This window comes from Myxine glutinosa, chromosome 11 (genome assembly GCF_964187855.1).
Source record: "Myxine glutinosa chromosome 11, kmMyxGlut1.1, whole genome shotgun sequence".
In the NCBI taxonomy this organism is placed as follows: domain Eukaryota; kingdom Metazoa; phylum Chordata; class Myxini; order Myxiniformes; family Myxinidae; genus Myxine; species Myxine glutinosa.
The window spans coordinates 62,842,849-62,867,670 of record NC_136271.1 but is presented as its reverse complement, the minus strand read 5'-3'; positions in this window follow the sequence as shown (position 1 = coordinate 62,867,670).

Genomic DNA, 24,822 nt, shown 5'->3' with positions numbered 1-24,822 from the left:
CACCTGTGGTTGTCACAGAGGAGGTGACCGAGAAGGGGGCGCGAAGGGGTGTGTTGGTGAGGTGTGCAAACGCCGAGTGTGTGCAAAGGTGTGCGGTGGTCAGGTGTGTGACCAAGTCTGTGAGCGAAAGAACGAGTGCAATGACGAAGTATGCGGCGTGTACGGGCGGCGTTGGAGCACCGAGCTCGGTGAGGGTGAAAGGGGTAGCGTATGCGTGTGAGCATGCAGGTGAAGCATCGACGGTGACCGGGTTAGCAGTTAGAATGACATTTAGCCGAATCGGGCCCTCGGTGCGCGCCGAGCAGCTTCGCGTGCCGCGAGGACCAGCGGGGATCCGAACCACGGCGGTTTCGAAAGAACCGCCGTATGCGATCCATGCTGGGCCTTGCTCGGAACGGCCGCGTCCGTGCTCCACTAGGCGGAGCGGGCAGCCCGATAGGAAGGGTCGTCATGGCGACCCCTTTTTGTTGAGGCGTTCCGGCAGGTCGAGATCGGGCCATTGGATGGCTCCGTGCCGAGGTGGTGCATGGGATCTCGGCCCGGGTAAACCTCCTTCCCTGCACCGAGTGCCGGACGTATCCAGCCGCTGGCACAAAACAACCCGCATTCATTGCTCGGCTTTACGAAGCCGAGCTTTAGAAGTGAATTGGCGCACCGAGAGGCTCTAGTGAGTAGACGTGATTATGAGGATTGTGTTTTGGCCCCGAAATTAGAAAAACAAAATTTGATGATTGGCAGAGTGAGGATTGGCAGACGATCGGTAGTGATTGGCAAATTTTTGATTTGTTGAATTTGGACGAGCAAAATTTATAGTGAAAGATGCCTGATGTGGTGGGATGGCAACTCTGCCATCTCTCGCACGGGGGCAAAGGAGCACTATTTATGGGGTTTGGCAGTGAAAACTAGCCCGGGAGGGTTAGGATATAATGATAGGGACCTAGAAGATGACCTTAGGTAACGTTAAGATTAGGTAGTGACAATGATACCTGTAGTGGGCACGCAGGTAGATTAGAGTGGATGATAATGACGTGGTATGTGCTTAGTTTAAAGGGAAGACGGGGAGCACTAAGTTAGCAGGGCAACAGGTAGATTAGATGATGCCGTGTGAGTGTTGGAGGTGTATTCAGAAGTGTATTGTGAAAAGTGTGTAAGGAACAGGTGTGATTGCACAGGTGTGCAACTGAACAGGTGGATGGAGCAGTGTATGAGGGAGTGATGGTGATGTGTGTTGTGTTGACCAAATGGTCCAGGAAGGAAGGAGGGTGCAGGTGGCACCAGGTGTGATTGCACAGGTGTGCAACGACAGGTGTATGGAGAATGGTTGTGTGGAATAAATGGTATGGAGTATATGGAGTATTGGAATGGATGGTCGTGGAGTGAGTATGGTGGAAACTATGGAGTGCAGTGGATGGTGCGAAGGTGTGAATGGGGGAAGGATGGACCCCCATCACGAATACCCGGGGAGGGGAGTGTAAGTGTTAGGTAGAGGGTATAGGTAAATTGTGGTTGGATATTGGCATCTGTGGTGCGCGTGAGAGAATGGTATTTGGATGGGTGCATTAGTGTTGTGGAAATGGCTGGGCGTGTAGCCTGTTAGTGTGTGTAGTTGGTTTGGGCACTCCACCACTGTGAGGATGTCGGCCAGGTGAGGCCGCAGGTGGGCTCTGGGAGCCGGTAGAGTTGTTGTGGATGGGGCCCGAGGATCCAAGGACGGACCCGGGTAGCCCAGTGCCAGAGAGGGCACCGAGTGGGGTAAGTGCCAAGGAGGGCCTTCCCCAATTAGATAGGTTAGGGTGAGGAGCTAGGTAAGCTCGGGTGGCAACTGCAGTGGTGGAGGTGTGCAGGTGGGTAGACCTGCTGGGAGAGCTACACGACCCAGCCCGGAAATTGTGCAAGGGCACCGGGAGATGAATCGGGGGAGTGAGACCCCAAATTGAGAAGCACCACAGTTTGGTCAATGGGAATTGGTTTTTAGAACCCATCGTGTAAGTTGGCCAATGGATTGGCAGGGAAAGACCCTGGGTAGTGTAAAGTGTGTTAATGTCATTTAGAAAGTAGTTAGGATGAAAATCTCCTCGCACCATCTGCATCCACTCACCTGGGATGACGTACCTCCACACCATGCCAGGTTGTTTTATTATTTTTGATGCAAATGTTTGGAATGTGAGACGCATCATGACGTGGGTGTGACATTGTGCTATAGTTCCATCTCTCCCTCCTTATGAGGATTGATGATGAATTGGTGATGGCAAATTTTGGTTAGAGGGATTGTGGTAACGAATTTGGTATAGGGGAAAGATGGGGAAGACGTGACAGTAGTGACGAATTTTGTAAAGGTGTAGATTTTGTACATATGGGGTAAGGGCAAGGGTGGAGTAGGTGACAGGGGGGGTGACGTACGGTAGGGACGAGTTTGCTCACTTCGCTCTCCGTACGCACTTCGCCTTGCATTGCCTTGATTGATGTGTACCCTTGTGACCTTACCTCTCGCTCATCTGTCTTTCCCCCCTTTGTCTCCCACATGAGGACCTGTGCGCCACTGGGCGCCGAGGGGAGCGTGCGTGAGTCCGCCATTGTGCGCCCGGAACTCCCAGAACCAGCTGTCTGCATCGATGCACCACATTATGGACCACATGTCTGTGGCTGAGCACCACTGAGGGACCCGATGGGTTGGGGCATGGCCCCTCTGCTGGAACCGGCCATGAAGGCCCGAAATCTTGCTGGCGGACCTTGGCCACAGGGCACCGATGCCCCACAGGTGAACCACACGTAGTCGGCCCTGTGGGCCATAAATAAATAAAATGGACGCGTTGGGTGCATTTTTTATTGCAAATAGGCCGCCAGCAAAGAAGATGACAACAACAAGATAGTAATAGCCAGCAGAGGGAGCCGAAGAGCAAGAGACCACCAGCAGGGCTAGGGGTTGTTTTTATTTTTATATTGATGACCAGTGATGACTGTGCACCGATTGGTGCTTGAGGGTGTGTTGGTGCGTTTTGGGTGCTTTCATGGTGCATTGATGCAGAGCAGACTGTCTCTCCCCCCCCCCCAAAAGAACAATCACAGGTCCTGGGTTAGTTTTGTAAATAAAAGCAGAGCCATTGTAAATAATGCTCCCCACCGTCAGTGTATAGTTTGAAGACCATTCCGCAATTCGGTTAGCTGTGGGCGTGAATCTGTTAGGCAGGGTGCAATGGAGCAGCGGGACATATTTATTTATGTTTTAAAACTGTCGCACTCAGGGTCAGGTTAAAAGTAGAGGGAACTACACCTACGTGTCACACTAAGTTAAAGTTATAGGCCCTGGACGTGCCTAAGAGGAGGAGGGTGCAGTGTTGTGGATATGAGAATTGTGTTTTTTTTTATTGTTTTTTTATTGTGTTTGCTTTATTCTGGACCCTCCTGCCTCCAGTGTTGTATAAAGGTCAAAGGGCGTTCCCGTAGTTAATTCCATAAAGCATACACGTTAGCCAATCATAGAGTTCCCCCTGGTTGATAGTTATATCTTTATTATGTGTATTAGGGTAAGGCCTTGTCTTCCATTAAGATGACACTCCATTGCACCAAGTGAAAGAGAGTAGATTCCTTTCACTTTCCCCTTTCATCATTGCCAAGCCTCGATTGCCAATTACATCCCCTCCAAAACCACCATTGAACATGTGCTCGGGTCGGGGAAGAAGGGCGTGCCCGCCCGTCGTCATCAAGGGCAGAGCCAGAGGGTCGCGCGACCAACCAGGGCCGAGGTGAGCACACCGATGGGCGTGTCCTGAAGGCCGGCGGCTTGATCGCCAGAGGCGCTATAAAAGCGCGCGCGCAAGGTACTGCGAGAGATCATCCAGGGAAGCACAAAGCCTGCTATTCGTCGCCTTGCTCGCCAAAGTTGGACCAAGCAAGAGAGTTGGGCAAGAAGCAAGCACGTTGTTCAGTTGTGTGGTTGGACCAGACGAGTCCTGGCAAAGCACGCGACGTCCACAGAGCAGCCGCAGCCACAGCAGCAACGACAGCAAATTGGGGCCTTGACGTCAGTTCCGGAGCAGGGCCGCGAAGGAACGGCGGCGGTTAAACGCGCCGATCGTGCTGCAGTACCATTGGACCTTCCTCTCCCTCCAGCCATCCACCTCCTGCCTTTCCATCCTTTTGTGTACGTGAGTTTGTTCTGTGTGTTCTGTCCCGGGGTTAATTAAGTTTGTATAAGTTCGCGTTGCACCGTGTCTAATATCTTCTGTAAATTATTTTCTTATCTTTCCTTCTTCCTTGGTTACTTTGAGCGTGTATATAGTAGGAATAAATTTAGTAGTATTTCCAACCTTTTTTTCATCTTCTTCTTCTTCTTCACATCCGTGTCGCTTTTGTCTTTTCCATATTGAATATCTGTGGCGCGATCCGGCCAACGTTCGGGAATCGGGTTCGTCGGGGTAACTGTTAGGGCCGCGGGGCCTCCGCTCGGCAAAACCAACATCTTATCCACGGTCCGTAACAATATATATATATATATATATATATATATATATATATATATATATATATATATATATATATATATATATATATATATATATATATATATATATATGTATACATATGTATACATATACAGGGTGAGTCAAAGGTAGCGCCCGATTTTTGTTTATATATATATATATATATGTATATATATATATATATATATATATATATATATTATATATATATATATATATATATATAATATATATATATATATATATATATAATATAATATATATATTGTTGTGGATATGAGGATTGTATTTTTTTTATTGTGTGATTTATTAATATTGCTTGATTCTGGACCCTCCTGCCTCCAGTGTTGTGTAAAGGTCAAAGGGCGTCCCATAATTTGTCCATAAAGCATACACGTCAGCCAATCATAGATTTCCCCTGGTTGATAGTTATATCTTTACCTTCGCAAAAGCGGAAGGTTATGTTTTGATCGCTGTGTATTTATTTGTATGTCTGTGTGTGTGTGTGTATGTTATTCGCATAACTCAAAAAGTATTCAACCGAATTGCATGAAATTTGGTGGGATGATTGGTTATTATACGGGACACATTTGATTAGATTTTGGGAGCAATCGGGTCAAAGGTCAAGGTCAAGGTCACGAAAAGGTCAAAATCGTATTTTTGTTGTTCTGTTCCCTACACTCCCATGCCAAGTACAGAACAGTAGCTGCGGCGAAGGTATGCGCTCTACCGAGTGCCCGTTCTAGTTATTATGTGTATTAGGGTAAGGCCTTGTCTCCCATTAAGATGACACTCCATTGCACCAAGTGAAATAGAGTAGATTCCTTTCACACCCCCCTTTCATCTTTGCCAAGCCTCGATTGCCAATTACATCCCCTCAAAAACCACCATTGAACATGTGCTCGGGTCGGGGAAGACGGGCGTGCCCGCCCGTTGTCATCAAGGGCGGAGCCAGAGGGTCACGCGACCAACCAGGGCCGAGGTGAGTACACCGAGGGGCGTGTCCTAAAGGCCGGCGGCTTGATCGCCGGAGGCGCTATAAAAAGCGTGCGCGCAAGGTACTGCTTAAGATCGTCCAGGGAAGCACAAAGCCTGCTATTCGTCGCCTTGCTCGCCAAAGTTGGACCAAGCAAGAGAGTTGGGCAAGAAGCAAGCACGTTGTTCAGTTGTGTGGTTGGACCAGACGAGTCCTGGCAAAGCACGCGACGTCCCCAGAGCAGCCGCAGCCACAGCAGCAACGACAGCAGCGTGGGGCCTTGACGGCAGTTCCGGAGCAGGGCCGCGAAGGAACGGCGGCGGTCAAACACGCCGATCGTGCTGCAGTACCATTGGACCTTCCTCTCCCTCCAGCCATCCACCTCCTGCCTTTCCATCCTTTTGTGTACGTGAGTTTGTTTGTTTGTTCTGTCCTTGGGTTAATTAAGTTTGTATAAGCTAGCGTTGCACTGTCTAATATCTTCTGTATATTATTTTCTTATCTTTCCTTCTCCTTGGTTTTTTTGAGCCTGTAAATAGCAAATAAATTATATTCGTATTTCCAACCTTTTTGTCTGCTTCTTCTTCACATCCGTGTCGCCTTAGTCTTTTCCCTATTGAATATCTGTGGCGCGATCCGGCCCACGTTCGGGAATCGGGTTAGTCGGGGTAACTGTACGGCCGCGGGGCCATCCGCTCGGCAAACACAACATCTTATCCGCGGTCCGTAACAATTGGTGTCGGGAGCGGGAACGGACCCGAAGCGCGCTTAACGCGCTCAAAATTACAAGCTGCTGAAAATTGTTTTGTTTTAAAAACCCGAATTTTGAAATCGCGCCATGGCTGGTCAAGGCGACGGGATGTCGGTGGGAGAAATAGACGGGGTAGAATCGACCCAGGACCTCGGGGAAATGTATGTGGAGGAGGGCAATGAGGAGGTGGTTGAGGAGGTTTCAGGCGCGCAAGATGGCGCGCTCGCGCACGAGGTTACGGGCGCGCAAAATGGCGCCTCGCACATGGCTACGGCGGCCGCGCCCGCCGCACAAGTGGGAGGGATTGACATACAGGCCCTCATTGCGCAGCTGCAGGCAGCGGTACAGATGAGTATGGGGAGCCAAATGGAGGCCCTTATGGCCAAGAATAGTGAGCAATTGGGAAACCAAATTGGAGCAATGAGGGACGAGGCGAGGGCTGATCGTGAGCGATTGGGGGGCAAAATGGGGGGCAAAATGGGAGAAATGGGGGAGCGGCTAGAAGCTAAATTCGAGGGGTTAGACAAGAAATTTGAGGGGTTAGACAAGAAATTTGAGGGGTTAGACAACGGGATAGAAGGGGTGAAACATGGGTTAACGGGGGTGCAAAATAGAATGGCAGCCCAGGAGAATCAGATAGAGGGGGTGAAAAATGGGTTAAGGGGGTTAGAACACACAATGGATGACAAATTGCGGGAAGTAGGGGAGCAATCCGCCCGGGAAATCAAACGGATGGGGAACCAGATAGAGGAGGTGAAAATCGGGTTAGAAAGTAAATTGGATGCTCAGAGGGATGAATTGGGACAGATGAGGGTGGCATCTACTAAGGAGATGGAGGAGATGAAGGAGGAGATACGACGAGGTGTAAGCGAGGAGGTCTCGGGGGTACGCGAGGAGGTAAAGCGAGGAGAAAAGCGTATGGAGAAAGAGGTGAGGAATAATACGGCTAGGTTACAGGGGGGAATAGAGGGTCTGACGAGGGGAGTAGAACAGCTGACAGTGGGACAAAAGGAACTCGTGGACCAAGTGGAAAAGAACACTGCAATAATCGGGGGGTTAAAAGCGACACAAAAAGACATTAAAAATGAATTAATAGCGACACAGAAGGAATGTCAGATGGTACATGAGGGGTTGACGAAGAAGTTGGAAGAGGTGACAGAAGTAATGGAGACGAAGGACCGAGAGGTGAGGACGCACATAGAAACGGTTAAAGTGGCGTTAGAGGAAGAGATAGAGGGGGCGCACCGGGAGATGAAGGAGGTAAAGGAAAAATTAGAGGAGGTGGAAGAAGGGGTGAGTGAAATTAAGAAGAGACGAAGGGAAACTAAAAAGGAGATAAAGGAGGAGGTAATGGAATTGGTACAAGGTCTTTGCTCGAATCGTGATGATGTGCTCACTAACCAAATAAAGAGTTTCCAGGTGGCAGAGGAGGTGCGGAGACGAGGTGCCAAGGTGAGTGGCGATATATTCGGAAATGCATATGATGTGAGGGGAGCTTCAGTCGGCTTGGGGGTTGATTTGGATCCGGGTGTTCGTGAGGGACCAATGGTGAGATGTATGACTGGTCCGGAGTGTATGGAAAGAGGAGGTGTGCAAGGAGGTCTGGCTATGGGGAGTGAGGGGGGTGCTGGAGAGCAAGGGTGTGTGGGTATGGAGTGGGTAGCGGGTTGCGGAAGGGCGGCCCAGGCATCGACACCACCAGGGGTAGTGTTTGGAGGGACGGGGGATGCGCGGGAGCCCCCCGGGAATAGCGTACTGTGGGAGCCCGAACGGTTTGGTCCCGCGTTGATCCCGCAAGGAGTGACGCGCGGGTCCGACATTCGGGCGCCCACAAGGTCCCACTCGCGCCGTATGACGGCAAGAGTGATTTGAGGGCGTACCTGGCGCTGTTTGAGTACGTGTGTAAAGGCAACGGTTGGAATCCGGACGAAGGTGGAGTACACCTGGTAGGGGCACTGCGCGGTGCGGCGGCGGAGGTGCTGACAGCTTTACCACAGGCAGCTCTCACCCTGTCAGCTCTCCGTGCGGCTTTAATTAATCGTTTCGGTATCGAGCAGCAAAGCGAGCTTGTTAAAGCGCAGCTTGCGCAGCGTAAAAGCAAGCCCCAGGAGACCATCGGGGAACTTACTCATGATATTCGCCGCACGGTAGGGATTGCACACGCGGACATGGCAGCGAGTTCCCAGGAAAGCCTGGCGCTGGATCACTTTATCCAGGCCCTTCCGGATCTGGAGCTCCGACAACAGCTCGCCATGTGGCGCCCGCAGACCATGAGTCAGGCGGCCGACGCTGCAGCCCTTTGGGAATCAGCGAGGCCCCTGGCCCGGGGAGGCGAGCGCCACGCAGTGGCGGTGCATCAGGTGGGGCCCGTGATGGGGGGCGGCCCCCCCCGACGGGGGCTCTGACCTTGAGAGCATGGTCCGGAGGTTAGTGGATCGGCGCCTGGCGGGACCTGGACCATGGCAGGCGGCTCCAGCGGTGGCACCCGGTAGTCCCTGACAGAGTACCCCAATTCGGACATACAGGGGGGGAAATTCGGAATACCGGAGGCAAGCACCTTACCAGGTAAGGTGTTATAATTGTGCTCGGTTGGGTCACCGTGCGTGGGAGTGTTGAGCTCCGCGCCGGGACGTTCCCCGCCAACCGATGCCCTCAACTCCGCCCCGTATCGATCGGCCTAGCCGACCTCAGACACCCCCCCCCCCCCCCGCCAGGGCCCGGGAAACTAGAACGTGCCGGGCATGCAGGGCGGTGTTCGGCAGTAGGGGATGGAGAGAAGCCCTCGTTGACGCGACAGGTCATTCATTGTGGCCAAATTGGAACAGGTAGTTTGACAATTCGGTGCAAAATTGCCGGCGTGGGGGTAGACGCCGTGGTGGACACGGGAGCCAGCGCCACGATCATCAGCCCCGTCATCCTTAATTCGAGTGCAGACGGCTGGGATAAAATCCAGTGTCTGGAAAATCATAGTTTGCAGCTGGCTACCGGGGCAACGGCTCCGATCATAGGGCGTGGTTTTGTGACCCTCAAGTTATATATAGATTTCTGTCGGTTGATTGTTTGTTTGCCATTTGTATTACAGTGTACAAGAAGGTATAAATAAATGAATGACATGTTTATCTAACCATTTATTCTGGGGAAAATTATTACGGAAGTGTACCAAGCTGTTTTACTTGCAATTTTCTAAGTGCCCTCCCTCGTGATCGATGCACAATTGCAGCCGAGCAGGCACAGAGTGGCACACACGCTTGCGGAGTTCGATATCAATTTCCTCAAACTTTGCAGTGATTTGAGCCTTCAATTCCTGAATGGTACGAGGCTTTTCATGATAAACAAGGTCTTTCATGAGCCCCCAAAGAAAGAAATTTGGAGGTGTATGGTCTGGGGAGCGTGCCAGCCACTCGATCGGACGATCCACTTTCCGGGAAAGTTTTCATCCAGCCACTGACGAACATGACGTCCATAATGAGGTGGAGCTCCATCTTGCTGGAAATAACAGTCCTGATCTTGTACCCTGGGCCAAAAGAAGGTTTGCAGCATATCCAGGTAAATTTCTGCAGTGACAGATCCCTCAAAGAAAAAGGGTCCAATTATCCCTAATGGAGATATGACTGCCCAAACTGTCACGCCAGGTAAATTTACCTCCTCAACTGTCACTCTTGGGTTCTCCGCAGCCCAGTAGACACAATCGTGTCTGTTAATTGTGCCGTTAAGCTTAAAACATGCCTCATCTGACCACCAGATGTTGTCTAGCATTGTGTCCTCTTCGTCGAGTTTAGCTAAGAACTCTTCGCAAAATTGAAGACGGCGGTCGTCATCTCCATCATGAAGGGCATGCAGTAAGCGTGGAATGTCAGGTTTCCAGTTTTTCTGGTGAAGGATACAGATAACACTTGATTGGCTCACTTCCAACTCTGCAGATAAACGGCGAGTTGACTTTTGCGGACTTTGTTCCAGTCTCCTGATGGCTTCTTCAGCCTTAGCTACATTCGTTGCCGTTTTCGGACGACCGGACTTCTTTGCAGTGGCTACCGACCCTGTTGCTTCAAATTTCTCGACAATCAATCGTATGTTTCTTCCCTGGGGTGGGTTAATATCGAATTCCTGTGCCAAACGGCGTGCCGCCGTCGTTGTTGTTCATTACATTTGTGGTAATGTTTCACGGCCGCAATGCGTTGATTCATTGAAAGGTAATTCATGGTTCAATTTGGTGCAAATTCAGTAACTTTCCAAACTCTCAGCAATAACCTGCAAAACAAAAACAAAAATCAATAAACTAAGAAAATTAATTATCTGCAAGACAATTATTAACAACATGACATCCCAGAAAGAATCTGGCAGCCGAAAAAACAGAAATCGAGCGCGGGCGCTACTTTTGACTCACCCTGTATATATGTATCGATGTATTATAAGACATAATATTGTTACTGATCGCGGTTTAGATGTTACTTTGCCGAGCGAAGGCTCCGCGACCGAACAGTTGTTCCCCGACTCACCCGATTCACCCAGAACTTTGGCCGTATCGCACCGCAGCTGCCCAATCTGGAAAACTCTAAAACGACGAAATGCAAAGAGGAAAAGGAATAAAACGAGAAGACGGACAGAAGAGTAATGGGATTTATTGTACACACACAAGCAAAAAAAGGAGCAATCAAGTTTATTTACAACACATAAGACGCAGGTGACACAGTGCAAATACTAGCTTATACAGACTTAATTAACCCAGGGACAGAACAAACAAAACAAACTCACGTACACAAGAAGGGTGGAAAGGCAGGAGGTGGATGGCTGGAGGGAGAGGAAGGTCCAAGGGGGTCCTGCAGCACGATTGGCGCGTTTAGCCGCCGCCGTTCCTTCACGGCCTTGCTCAAAACCGCCGTCCAGGCCCCAAGTGGCTGTTGTGGCTGCTGTGGACGTCGCGTGCTTTCCCAGGACTTGTCTGACTGGTGTGGTCCAACCCTCAACTCTTTCTTGGTCCACTCACTCCTCACCACCGACTCCTCACCGCAACCAACGCAACCACTGACCACCACTGACTCCTCACCGCAACCAACGCAACCAACTGACCACCGACTCCACTGACTGACTCCTCACGCCACTTGCGCGTGCGCCTTTATAGCGCCTCTAGCGATCAAGCCGCCGGCCTTCAGGACACGCCCATCGGTGTGCTCACCTCGGCCCTGGTTGGTCATGCGACCCTCTGGCTCCCCCCTTGATGACGACGGGCGGGCACTTGTTCAATGGTGGTTTTGGAGGGGAGGTAATTGGCAATCGAGGCTCGGCAATGACGAAAGGGGATGTGAAAGGAAATGGAGATTTTGGGGATGGGAATGAAAGGGGATCTATTCTCTTTCACTGGTGCAATGGAGTACTTCAATTAATGGGAGACACAGCCTTACTCTAAAACACAGAATAAGATATAACTATCAAACAGGGGTATTCTATTATTGGCTGACGTGTATGCTTGTGGACTAATTATGGGATGCCCTTTCACCTTTACACAGCTCCGGAGGCAGGGGGCGCAGAATAAACAATAATCATCACCAATTTACCACAATACAACACAATCAAAAAAATACAGGCCTCATATCCGCAACACTGCACCCTCCTCCTCTTAGGCACGTCCCGGGCCTACAACTTTTATTTAGTGTGACACGTAGGTGTAGTTCCCTCTACTTTTAACCTGACCCTGAGTGCGACAGTTTTAAAACATAAATAAATGTGTCCCGCTGCTCCATTGCACCCTGCCTAACAGACTTACGCCCACAGTTAACCGAATTGCGGAATGGTCTTCAAACTATACACTGACGGTGGGAAGCATTATTTACAATGACGCTATTTTTATTTACAAAACTAACCCAGGACCTGTGATTGTTCTTTCTGGGGGGGAGACAGTCTGCTCTGCATCAATGCACCATTAAAGCACCTAAAAACGCACCAATACACACCCAAGCACCAATCGGTGCAGTCACCATAGTTCATCAGTGTTCAATGCATGTTCAATAAAAATAAAATCAACAACCCCTAACCCTGCAGGTGATCTCTTGCTCTTCGGCTCCCTCTGCTGGTAATTATTATTTGTTCTTCCAGATGTTGTCATTCTTTCATTTCCTTACTGGCGGCCGATTTGCAATAAAGTGTGCCCAATGTGTCCTTTTTATTTTCTTTTATTTATGGCCCACAGGGCCAACTACGTGTGGTTCACCTGTGGGGCATCGGTGCCCTGTGGCCAAGGTCCGCCAGCAAGATTTCAGGCCCTCATGGCCGGTTCCAGCAGAGGGGCCATGCCCCAACCCATGGGGTCCATAAGTGGTGCTCGGCCACCGGCATGTGGTCCATAATGTGGTGCATCGATGCAGACAGCTGGTTCTGGGAATTTCGGGCGCACAATGGCCGACCCACGCACGCTCCCCTCGGCGCCCAATGGCACACAGGTCATGTGGGAGACAAAAGGGGGGAAGACAAATGAGCGAGGGGTAAGGTCACAAGGGTACACGTCAATAAAGGCAATGCAGGGTGAAGTGCGTACGGAGAGCGAAGTGAGAAAAACTCGTCCCTACCGTACGTCACCCCCCCCCCTGTCACCGACACTACCCTTGCCCTTACCCCATATGTACAAAATCTACACATTACCAATCCGTCGCTACTGTCACGTCTCCCCATATTTCCTCTATACCAAATTCGTCACCACAATCCCTCTATTCAAAATTTGCCATCTCCCAATTCATCATCAATCCTCATAAGGAGGAAGAGATGGAACCTCAAGCACAATGTCACACCCACGTCATGATGCGTCTCACAATCCAAACATTTGCACAGTAAAAAATAATCAAAACATGGCATGGTGTGGAGTACCTGTCACCTCAGGTGAGTGGATGCAGATGGTGCGAGGAGACTCCAATCCTAACTATCCTCTAAATGACCTTAACACACTTTACACTACCCGGGGTCTCTCCCTGCCAATCCATTGGCCAACTTACACTATGGGTTCTAAAAACCAATTCCCATTGACCAAACTGTGGTGCTTCTCAATTTGGGGTCTCACTCCCCCGATTCATCTCCCGGTGCCCTTGCACAATTTCTGGGCCGTGACGTGCAGCTCTCCCAGCAGGTCTACCCACCTGCACACCTCCACCACTGTAGTTGCCACCCGAGCTTACCTAGCTCCTCACCCTAACCTAACTAACTGGGGAAGACCCCTCCTGGTTCTGTCACCCCTTGGTGCCCTCTGGCACTGGGCTACCCGGGTCCGTCCTCCGGATCCTCGGGCCCCATCCACAACAACTACCGGCTCCCAGAGCCCACCTGCGGCCTCACCTGGCCGACATCCTCACAGTGGTGGAGTGCCCAAACCACTACACACACTAACAGGCTACACGCCCAGCCATTTCCACAACACTAATGCACCCATCCAAAGACCATTCTTTCACCCGCACCACAGATGCCAATATCCAACCGCAATTTACCTGTACCCTCTACCTAACACTTACACTACCCGCCCCGGGTATCCGTGATGGGGGTCCACTCTTCCCCCATTCACACCTTCGCACCATCCACTCCACTCCACAATTTCCACCATACTCACTCCACGACCATCCATTCCAATACTCCATACCATTTATTCCATACACCTGTCCTCCATTCACCTGTCGTTGCACACCTGTGCAATCATACCTGGTGCCACCTGCACCCTCCTCCTCTTCCTAGACCATTTGGTCAGCACAATACACAATCACCTTCACTCACTCATACACTGCTCCACACACCTGTTCAGTTGCACACCTGTGCAATCACACCTGTTCAATCTTCAAACACACGGCATCATCTCAGCTAACTACTCCCCTCTGAAACTTGCGCTTCCCAGTCGTCCCTTTAAATTATTGCGCTCCCACGTCATTATCATCCACACTAAACTACCTGCGTCCCCACTACAGGTATCCTTGTCACTAACTAATCTTAACGTCACCTAATGTCATCTTCGCTAGATCCCTACACACAATATCCTAACCCACCCGGGCTAGTTTTCACTGCCATCAACCCCATAATCTAGTGCTCCTTTGCCCCCCATGTTTGTGAGGGATGACAGAGTTGCCATCCCACCACATCGGGGAGGTCCTATCAATTTTGCACACCGAATCAAAAAAATCAAAAATTTGCCATTTACTGCTAATCACCGTACCATCATCAAATTTTGCTTTTTTTTCTAATTTCAGGGCCAAAACACTATCCTCATCACCCGTCTACTTATTAGATCCTCTCGGTGCGCCAATTCCCTTCTAAAGCTCGGCTTCGTCCAGCCGAGCAATGAACGCGGGTTGTTTTGTGCCAGCGGCTGGATACGTCCCGCATTCGGGGCAGGCACGGGGGCTTACCCGGGCCGAGATCCCATGCACCACCTCGGCGTGGAGCCATCCAATGTCCCGATCTCGACCTGCCGGCATGTCTCAATAGAAAGTGGTCGCCATGACGACCCTTCCTATCGGGCTACCCGCTCCGCCTAGTGGAGCCCGGACGCGGCCGTTCCAAGCGAGGCCCAGCGTGGATCGCGTACGGCGGTCCTTTCGAACCCGCCGTGGCTCGGATCCCCGCTGGTTCTCGCGGCACGCGAAGCCCGGCACGCACCGAGGGCCCGATTCGGCTAAAAGTCGCTATAACCGCTAACCCGGTTACCGTCGATGCCTCACCTGGATGCTTACACGCATACGCTACCCCTTTCTTGCTCATACCTCCAGCTGCTCCCATGCTCCTCGTACCTTTCCTTACACACCTCGGTACACTCATTCCGCTCACAGACTTGGTCACACACCTGACCACCGAACACCTTGGCACACATTCGTCGCTCGCACACCTCACCAACACACCTCTTCGCGCCCCTTCCTCGGTCACTTCTTCTGTGACAATCACAGGTGTGTTCTCACTCGCACACCCAACCACGTGCCTCACGACCAACTCAAGTGTGCATTCCCACACACGCTCTACCATTCCAGGTGTGCATCCTTCCATTCCAGGTGTACATCCTCGCTCACCTGTCACAACCAACTCACGCTCCGTGTCACTCTCACTACTTTCACCTCCACTCTCGGTCGCGCACTCACCCTTACTCTCGACCGCGCACTCTTTCCTCATGCCCCTGTCCGTTACACACCTTTCTCGCGCACACTCTTGCGCACACTCTCCCGTTACATCCTCTGTAACACTCACCACAGGCGTGCATTCTCCTTCACTCTTGACAGCGCACTCTTTCCCCATGCACCTGTCCGTTACAGACCTTTCTCGCGCATCCTCTTGCGCACACTCTTTCGTTACTTCCTCCGTAACACTTACCACACCGCGCTTCCATGTGCTCCCTCGCACACGCGCTACGACCGACTCACTCTCTACAGCACACTCACTGGTCGGCGCGCACTTTTTCCTCACACACCCCATGGTCGGACATTCTCGCACACCTCTTTTTTCGCACACCAGACCTGTCGCACACTTCACCAACGGCCTTTCACGAACACCCGGATCCAAACCAATCCCCAAGCCGACTGAAGCTTTCCTCACATCATGTACATTTCCAATTATATCGCCACTCACCTTGGCACCTCGTCTCCGCACCTCTTTTGCCACCTGCAAACTCTTTATTTGGTTAGTGAGCAGCACATCATGAGTTGAGCACCGACCTTGTACATATTCCATTACCTCCTCCCTTATTTCTCTCTTAGTTTCTGTCCGTCTCTTCTTAATTTCACTCACCTCTTCTTCCACTTCCTCTAATTTTTGCTTCACCTCTTTTATTTCCCGGTGCGTCTCCTCAAGTTCATCCTCTAAGGCTACCGTGACCGTCTCTATGTGCATCCTCACCTGCCGGTCCTTTGTCTCCATTATCTCTGTCACCTCGTCCACCCTCATTGTCAGTCCCTCACGTACCATCTGACATTGCCTCTGTGTCGCTATTAAGTCTTCCTTGATGTCTCTTTGTGTCGCTTTTAACCCTCCTAGTACCGCAGTGTTCCTTTGAACCTGCTCCACTAACTCCGTTTGTCCCTCTGTCAGCTGTTCCACCTCCTCCGTCAGGTCCTCTATGCCCCCTTGTAACCTCGCCGTATTATTTCTCACCTCTTTCTCCATACGCTTCTCACCTCGCTTTACCTCCTCGTGTAGCCCCGAAACCTCCTCACTTACACCTCGTCGTATCTCCTCCATCTCTTTTGTAGATGCCACCCTCATCTGTCCCAATTCATCCCTCTGAGCATCCAGTTTACTTTCTAACCCGATTTGCACCTCCTCTATCTGGTTCCCCATTCGTTTGATTTCCCTGGCAGATTGTTCCCCTATTTCCCGCAATTTGTCCTCCATCCTATTTTCTAACCCCATTAACCCATTTTTCACCTCTTTTATCCTGTTGTCTAACCCCTCAAAATTATTGTCTAACTTCCCAAATTTCTTGTCTAACTCCTCAAAATTATTGTCTAACTTCCCAAGTTTCTTGTCTAACCCCTCACCAGTACCCCTCGCTTCGTCCCTCATTGCCCCCATTTGGCCCTCTAATTGCTCACTCAATCGCTCACTATCAGCCCTCAATTCGTCCCTCATTACCCCCATACTGTTTTTCAAACCTCCAATTTGGTCTCCCATACTCATCTGTACAGCTGCGTGTAGCTGCGCAATGAGGGCCTGCATGTCAATCGGCTGCATGTTAAAGCCCGCTGATACAGCGGGCTCGGCTACTGCGCGCTCGTGCGAGGCGCCTTTTTGCGCGCCTGAAACCTCGTGCGCGAGAGCGCCATTTTGTGCGCCTGATACCCCCTCAACCACATTGCCAATGTTCTCCTCCTCTCTTTCATCCACATACATTTCCCCGAGGTCCTGGGTCGATTCTACCCCGTCTATCTCTCCCACCGGCATCCCGTCGCCTTGACCAGCCATGGCGCAATTTCAAAATTCGGGTTTTGTAAAACAAAAGCAATTTCGGTATTTTGTAATTTTGAGCACGTTAAGCGCGCTTCGGGTCCAATCCCACTTCCCGACACCAATTGTTACTGATCGCGGTTTAGATGTTACTTTGCCGAGCGAAGGCTCCGCGACCGAACAGTTGTTCCCCGACTCACCCGATTCACCCAGAACTTTGGCCGTATCGCACCGCAGCTGCCCAATCTGGAAAACTCTAAAACGACGAAATGCAAAGAGGAAAAGGAATAAAACGAGAAGACGGACAGAAGAGTAATGGGCTTTATTGTACACACACAAGCAAAAAAAGGAGCAATCAAGTTTATTTACAACACATAAGACGCAGGTGACACAGTGCAAATACTAGCTTATACAGACTTAATTAACCCAGGGACAGAACAAACAAAACAAACTCACGTACACAAGAAGGGTGGAAAGGCAGGAGGTGGATGGCTGGAGGGAGAGGAAGGTCCAAGGGGGTCCTGCAGCACGATCGGCGCGTTTAGCCACCGCCGTTCCTTCACGGCCTTGCTCAAAACCGCCGTCCAGGCCCCAAGTGGCTGTTGTGGCTGCTGTGGACGTCGCGTGCTTTCCCAGGACTTGTCTGACTGGTGTGGTCCAACCCTCAACTCTTTCTTGGTCCACTCACTCCTCACCACCGACTCCTCACCGCAACCAACGCAACCACTGACCGCCACCGACTCCTCACCGCAACCAACTGACCACCGACTCCACTGACTGACTCCTCACGCCACTTGCGCGCGCGCCTTTATAGCGCCTCTAGCGATCAAGCCGCCGGCCTTCAGGACACGCCCATCGGTGTGCTCACCTCGGCCCTGGTTGGTCATGCGACCCTCTGGCTCCCCCCTTGATGACGATGGGCGGGCACTTGTTCAATGGTGGTTTTGGAGGGGAGGTAATTGGCAATCGAGGCTCGGCAATGACGAAAGGGGATGTGAAAGGAAATGGAGATTTTGGGGATGGGAATGAAAGGGGATCTATTCTCTTTCACTGGTGCAATGGAGTACTTCAATTAATGGGAGACACAGCCTTACTCTAAAACACAGAATAAGATATAACTATCAAACAGGGGTATTCTATTATTGGCTGACGTGTATGCTTGTGGACTAATTATGGGATGCCCTTTCACCTTTACACAGCTCCGGAGGCAGGGGGCGCAGAATAAACAATAATCATCACCAATTTACCACAATACAACACAATCAAAAAAATACAGGCCTCATATCCGCAACAATATGTATTACAAGACATATATTACCATTTCAGGTGGATGTATTACAAGACGCAAATTCAGCAACCAACTCGACACCACCATCACGCCATTCACTCTGCATAAACAATAAAAATCATCAAAAACTCACAGGTTACCGGCCCTTGCAACATCTCCAATTTACATTTAAAACACCTTGCACCACACGGCATATCAGCCCTCACAAAAATAAGCAATTTTTCCTATCAACACTCAAAGATTCCACAAATATGTGAACTAGGCAAAATCATTACCCTCCTAAAACCAAGCAAAGATCCCACCAAAGCAGCCTCTTGCAGACCTATCACATTACTTTGCACACCCTCCAAAGTTAGAGAATGCTTTATATTGCACTCACGAACCCTGACATCCCTCTCTCACACACCCAACATGATTCAGACGAAACCACTCCACCACCACCACTCTCCTCACTAACCTCACACAAAACACCTTTGAAGGCTTCAACAATAGGAAACCACCAAAACGCACTATTCTCACCACAGTAGACATCACCAAAGCATTTGACACACTCCCAAAGCTTTTACTCACAAACAAAATACTCAACACAAACATGCACAACACCAAACGCTGGCTGACCAACTTCCTATCATGCAGACAGTAATTTGTAATTTTTAACAGCAGTTCATCACATGCACGACACTTTCCGAATGGAGTCCCTCAAGGCTCAGGCCTCTCCCCCACACTCTTTAATCTGTTCAGGCACGACATCCCACAACCACTGGCGAACATACAATTAGCCTCATAAAGTATGCGGACGATATAACCATCACCTCTACTCATAGAAACATTAAAACTGCAACAGCACAACTTCAACCTGTCCTCAGCACCCAACAAACCTGGGTCATCATCAACAGACTAAAAGTAGCCTCCTCAAAATCACCAGCCACTCTTCTAACAAATTACACCAAGGAACATAGCACTTCACCACACATCACACTGAACAATATCTCTATGCTACACACACACCAAAAAAAATACTCGGCATCACTTTTAACATATCCATGTCATTCTCAGATCACATCACAAACATTAAAAATAAATAGCACTGCAAAGCGGGCATAACCCCTCAGCCCATGCATGGTGGAAACCAATTTCAAGATGGCTGCCGTGGCGGCCATATTGAAAATCGCAGCAAGCCCATTTTCGAAAGGAACCTTCCTCTCCTCAACCCCAACACACACTGCAAAAATGGATTTAATCGGACAAGCCGTTCTGCTGAACACACTTAGGGCACTCACAGGCACCGACTTCAGACACCACAAAGAAACAACATCGCTATAAACATACAAACAGTACATTAAATCAGTCATAAACTATGCCAGCTCATCTTGGGCCTCCAGCCGATGAAACACACATCTCAACACCCCGCAGACCATACAAAACAAAGGCCTTCGCATCATCACAGGTTGCACATGAACAACACCCATCGAGCACTTACACACAGAAGTAAAATTGCTAAAAATCAAAGACCACTTAGACATGAGAGGTACACGGTTCCTTGCAACGGCAAATGCCAACCCTAATCACCCATGCCACTACATGTACAACTGTGGTGAAATTGGCATCTAAGTTACGACCCTGGTGTTATTCTACTCAATGCCACTACGCGACTCCTATAAAGAGACTGCCGTTCAGCGCAGAAGGTAGTTCTGTGCCATGTAATTCTATAGCATCTCCGGGCTTCCGTAGAATGGTAAGGATTCTGCATTGTGCGCTGCATGCTCGCTTGAATATATATCATCTGTATGTACCTGTATGTACCTGTAGTAATACTAATACTATGATTGCTGGTTCTCCCTTTAGATGCTGTCTGAGATCGATCACGATTAAACTCAGCTCTGAGACAATGTTGTGTCTCTGATTATTACAACAATTAATCGTGATCCTCTCCTGATATCGTTCTGAATCGAGATGATGCCCACGCTCCTGCGACTACCCGTCCCCGGGGAAGAACGTCAAGCGGAGGACCGGCCGAGCCAGCTCTAGCCACGGAGCGCCAACTACCCTCGCTACCGCTCTGCCACGAAGAGAGCGGATGCATTGGAACCCCTCAAGCATTTCATTCAAGAACTACTTCGTCTGAGCACGTAATGCTTTCCCGAGGTCCGAACGCCGGAGCAGGTGTGACGAACTCCGGCAAGACGCCTGGAGAATGAGGCTACTGGGAAACGTCCTGCAGCTGAAACCCCGTTGGGTCGACGGACGCGCTCAGAGCCAAAGGTACGAGTCTAGCTGTGACTGCCGCGGTTGCGGGAAACGCTAACGGCTTCTTCTGAGAGAATCCTCCGAGATTTGCGTGCCCGGCACGAGATGTGATTTTCCACGTGTGTGCTCACGACTCTCATTTCTGTCGCGCCTCACTCAGCCGGCATACCCGACCACCGCTGGACGGAATCCCTTCTATGCGCAAACCGCGCACTGCACCCATCGCAGGCACTACTCTGCGAGGCCGGCGATCCCGATCGCTGCTCGTCGGAATCCCTCCTATGCGCGAGCTGCGCACTGCACCCATCGCAGGCACTACTCAGCGAGGCTGTTGCCGGTGGCTGGAATTGCCTCAACGCTTGAGGCTCGATTGGCATCCCTAGAGGACCCGACACTGCACGGATGCACAGCTTGTCCAGCGCCATCATCTCTGTACCGATTAACGGACAGGCAGCGAGCCTCGTCTGATGGCACGGAAGGCCGATTCTGAGGACATCGTGCGGGATCTTCATAGCCTCCCAGGCACTCGGGCACTAAAGGGGAATGTCGTATCAAGCTAGTTATTGATAGCATGATGTATACGGATGACCGCCTAACAGTCTTGCCCACCTTTCGACACGATTTCCCCATCGACATGGGCGGCCGGAAATGAAGTTCAGTGGGAACACCACCCTCTCTGCTCGTGTGTTGGCGGGAATGGCTACCGAACTGTTGACGCTATTCCCGAATCTAACTCCTGACAAACGCGCCCCGATAGCTATCAAACGAGACGCTATTTCAGGATGTGCAATTTATCGCTGCTCAGCGTGCTCGCCCACTCGACTCGGCGTGCCCAGTGCTGGTTCGACAGGCCGAGTTCGACATTTTCGGCTTTCCTCAAACGCGCGGTTTGCCCGAGTAAATACGACCTGCTCGTCGACAAGGTTCGTATTCGGTACCTAATCCCGAGCACGCTCGAGTGCTGCTGCCAAATGGACGTGAGTCTATAGTTTCAGTGCGTCATTTTGCTCCGTGCGGGGATACTGCTCGGCTGGAGCTCAGCCCGGGGAATCCGATGATGGGGAATTCGCCGTCAACCCCACCCTGCACGCGCCCGATCCGATCGACATTAAGGACCCAATACGCGGTGCCCGGCACCATCGGTCCAGTCCAAGCCTGCGGGGCTTAAGGCCCAGAGCGATGGCCTTCTCAAATCACGCGTTTGCCCTCAGGCGTCACTAACGTAATTGCATGCTTCTCAAGTGCGATCAATGACGTCACCGTCACCAGAGTTTTGTTTATCCGAGTTTCCATCTACCTTGGTAACTCCACGATTTGCGGACATACTCAAACTGACCGCTCCAGCTCAATACGTGCGTGTCATAATGTTACTTGTGGCGCTTCCTACAGGCCGCGCGCCCGAGCCGTCTAGCCATCAATGAGGACTCATACCGTTATCGGCTAGGACCATTGAGCATTCGGTGTCCAGACTAGCTATCTACGAGGCCACATACCGTTATCAGGTAGGACCATAGTGCATTCGGGTACAGACTAGCTATCTACGAGGCCACATACCATTATCAGGTAGGACCATAGTGCATTCGGGGTACAGAATAGCTAACTACGAGGCCACATACCGTTATCAGGTCGGACCATAGTGCATTTGGGGAACACGGTGACCCAGGAGACGATAACACTGAGCGCGGAGCCCAACTACCTTGCATCCCGTGCTGGACACGGTGGCGCCGCCCGACTGTTCACCCTTGAACAGAGCTCTTGGCTTGTTTTCAAGTCATTCGTGCCAGGATCGAGACTGCGGGACGCCTCGTCCGGTTGTTGCCTGCATAACTTTCCCTCTGACCAAGACAGCAAAGGTCGCTCTCTTTCCGTACACAGAGCTAGCGCATCTGCAATCTCGGGGGAGGGGGTGGATCTCTTGGTTTTGTCGATAGGGGGATCCATCCAGGACATCACATGCGAGTCCACGGTGTCGGTGCGTCACCTCGCGTCGTGCATCATGCGGAACTCCACGGCGCCAGTGCGTCACTTCGCGTCGTGCATCATGCGGAACTCCACGGCGTCGGTGTGTCACTTCGCCATCAGTGTGTGGAGCGATCCAGCTAGGTCTGAGCCCAACGCAGAAGATTCGATCGGTATAGCTGGGCCGATTTGGTATCGCCGATCCGATCGGTATAGCTGGGCGGCCTCTGTTCGTCCTCCATTTCGCCGGTAACCTTAACGCTAATTTAGGTTCCGGAGGACAATTTAGGTTCCGGAGGACAATTTAGGTTCCGGAGGACAATTTAGGTTACACGTGACATCGCATGCCGTGCGTGATCCGTCCGAGGTAATTACCGATCCACAGAGCTCTGTGCTGCTGGACGGGATGCGTCATGTCCATCTGAGTGTTCGAGACGAACGGAGGCCTCGTGGGGCCTTCACTTATTGCCCGGTGTGGGGATCTGGTGAGGGGGACCTCGCTGTGGATGTGAAAGTGTGGGCCGCCTGAACGGGCCTCACCGTAGGCGACATTCTCTGCGATTCTCATGAATCGCCATGTTACGCGAGTACGATATCTTTGACGTTTGACTTTAATGTACGTGAGGACGTTCGTCGTATGTGCCGAGCGAGGCCTGGTCACGAGGGGCTGCGGCCGTGCGTCTACTAATACGAATACTCTGACTTTGGTTCACGTTAGACGGCTGTGGGAGGTCTCAGCTATTGGCTCCGAATGGCTCATATCGTTGCTCTCTCTCCCTCGATGTGTACCCCTGTTCTCGCTATCGTTCCATGACAACATGGACCCTAGGACAGCCCTTCACTACATGCGGCTCCTGCTTGTTCGGTTGCAATTGTGCATCGCTGCCAGTGATTGGTTATCACGAATGACCCGCTGTAGGCTTAGTACAGGTAGAGGCCAATGTGGAGGCCTGGATCTGTTTCCTGTAAATGAGCCGTGCATCCACGCAATGACGATTCATTCTTCGCCAAGGTACAAATTATCCGACCTAGCTACTGTGCCCGGCTACCCCACTGTAAGACTACTGCGACGTTTCATCTCAAGTCTAGCGGGGAATTTGATGGGTCCAGTCCGAAGGTTCCACCAACGGGCTCTCCGTTGGTGGAACCGAATCTCCGAATGCACTTGCTTTGTTCGATATATTCTTGTTTGGGATTTCCTTTCTCTATCTACAGACTTGGCATTTAATATGGAATAATTTTTTTTTCTTGACTTGGGTTTACTTTCTGAACTCAGTATATCAATCTGGTGAGTTTCTTTCACACTTTGGTGATTTCTTTGTTAAAAGAACCATGTCACTGATTGTCTGTCACAGCAAGAAGTCAATAACAGGATTATATCACAGGTGGCGTGACAAAATGTACGGACAGGTACATTTGACGATTGGCTTCACAATTGGGTATATAAGGGTTGTTGCATTCTGTATTAGTGGAAAACAACTGCTGCACGTCTATAAAGGTTATTGCCACTTCCCCTGGAGATGGTCCGTCAACTCGACAATGCTGTTTGTCATTTAGTGGTGGCTTTACGAAATTCCGGCATGAAACAGCGTGCTATTGCTTGGCAGTATGGCATCACTCAAGGTCAGGTGTCAAATATCCTGAAACGAAATGCTCAGAGGGGTGTCCCTACTCCAATACCGAGGCCAGGACGTCCCCGCAGAACCACCAGGAGGGATGATCGCCAGCTGCACTGGTTAGTCCGCAATGGCCGTACCAAGTCAGCTAATCGGCTTAGGGCTGAGTGGCAGCAACTGGCAAATGTGCCTGTAACCAGAAGGCTAGTCAACCAACGACTGGTTCAAGCAGGCTGTCGTGCCAGGCGTCCCCTGAGAAAGCCACGTCTGACCAGACAACACCGCCAGCGCCGATTGCAGTAGGCCAGAGAGCACCGTCAATGGCAACCAGGACACTGGAATCACGTGATCTTCAGTGACGAGTCTAGATTTCTGGTCTATCGTCAAGATGGCCGCGTCCGAGTGCGCAGACAAGTGCAAGAAGCCTACAACGAAGATTGTATAGTGCCAAGAGTCCAAGCAGGAGGTGGTGGGGTGACCGTTTGGGCTGCTTTTCATGCAGGGGGAAAAACTGACCTGGTTGTTCTGAATGGAAACCTGAACCAGTTCAAGCACAGGGCCATTCTGGAAGAAACATTGCTTGTATTTGTTCGTGCAGCCTTTCGAGGAAA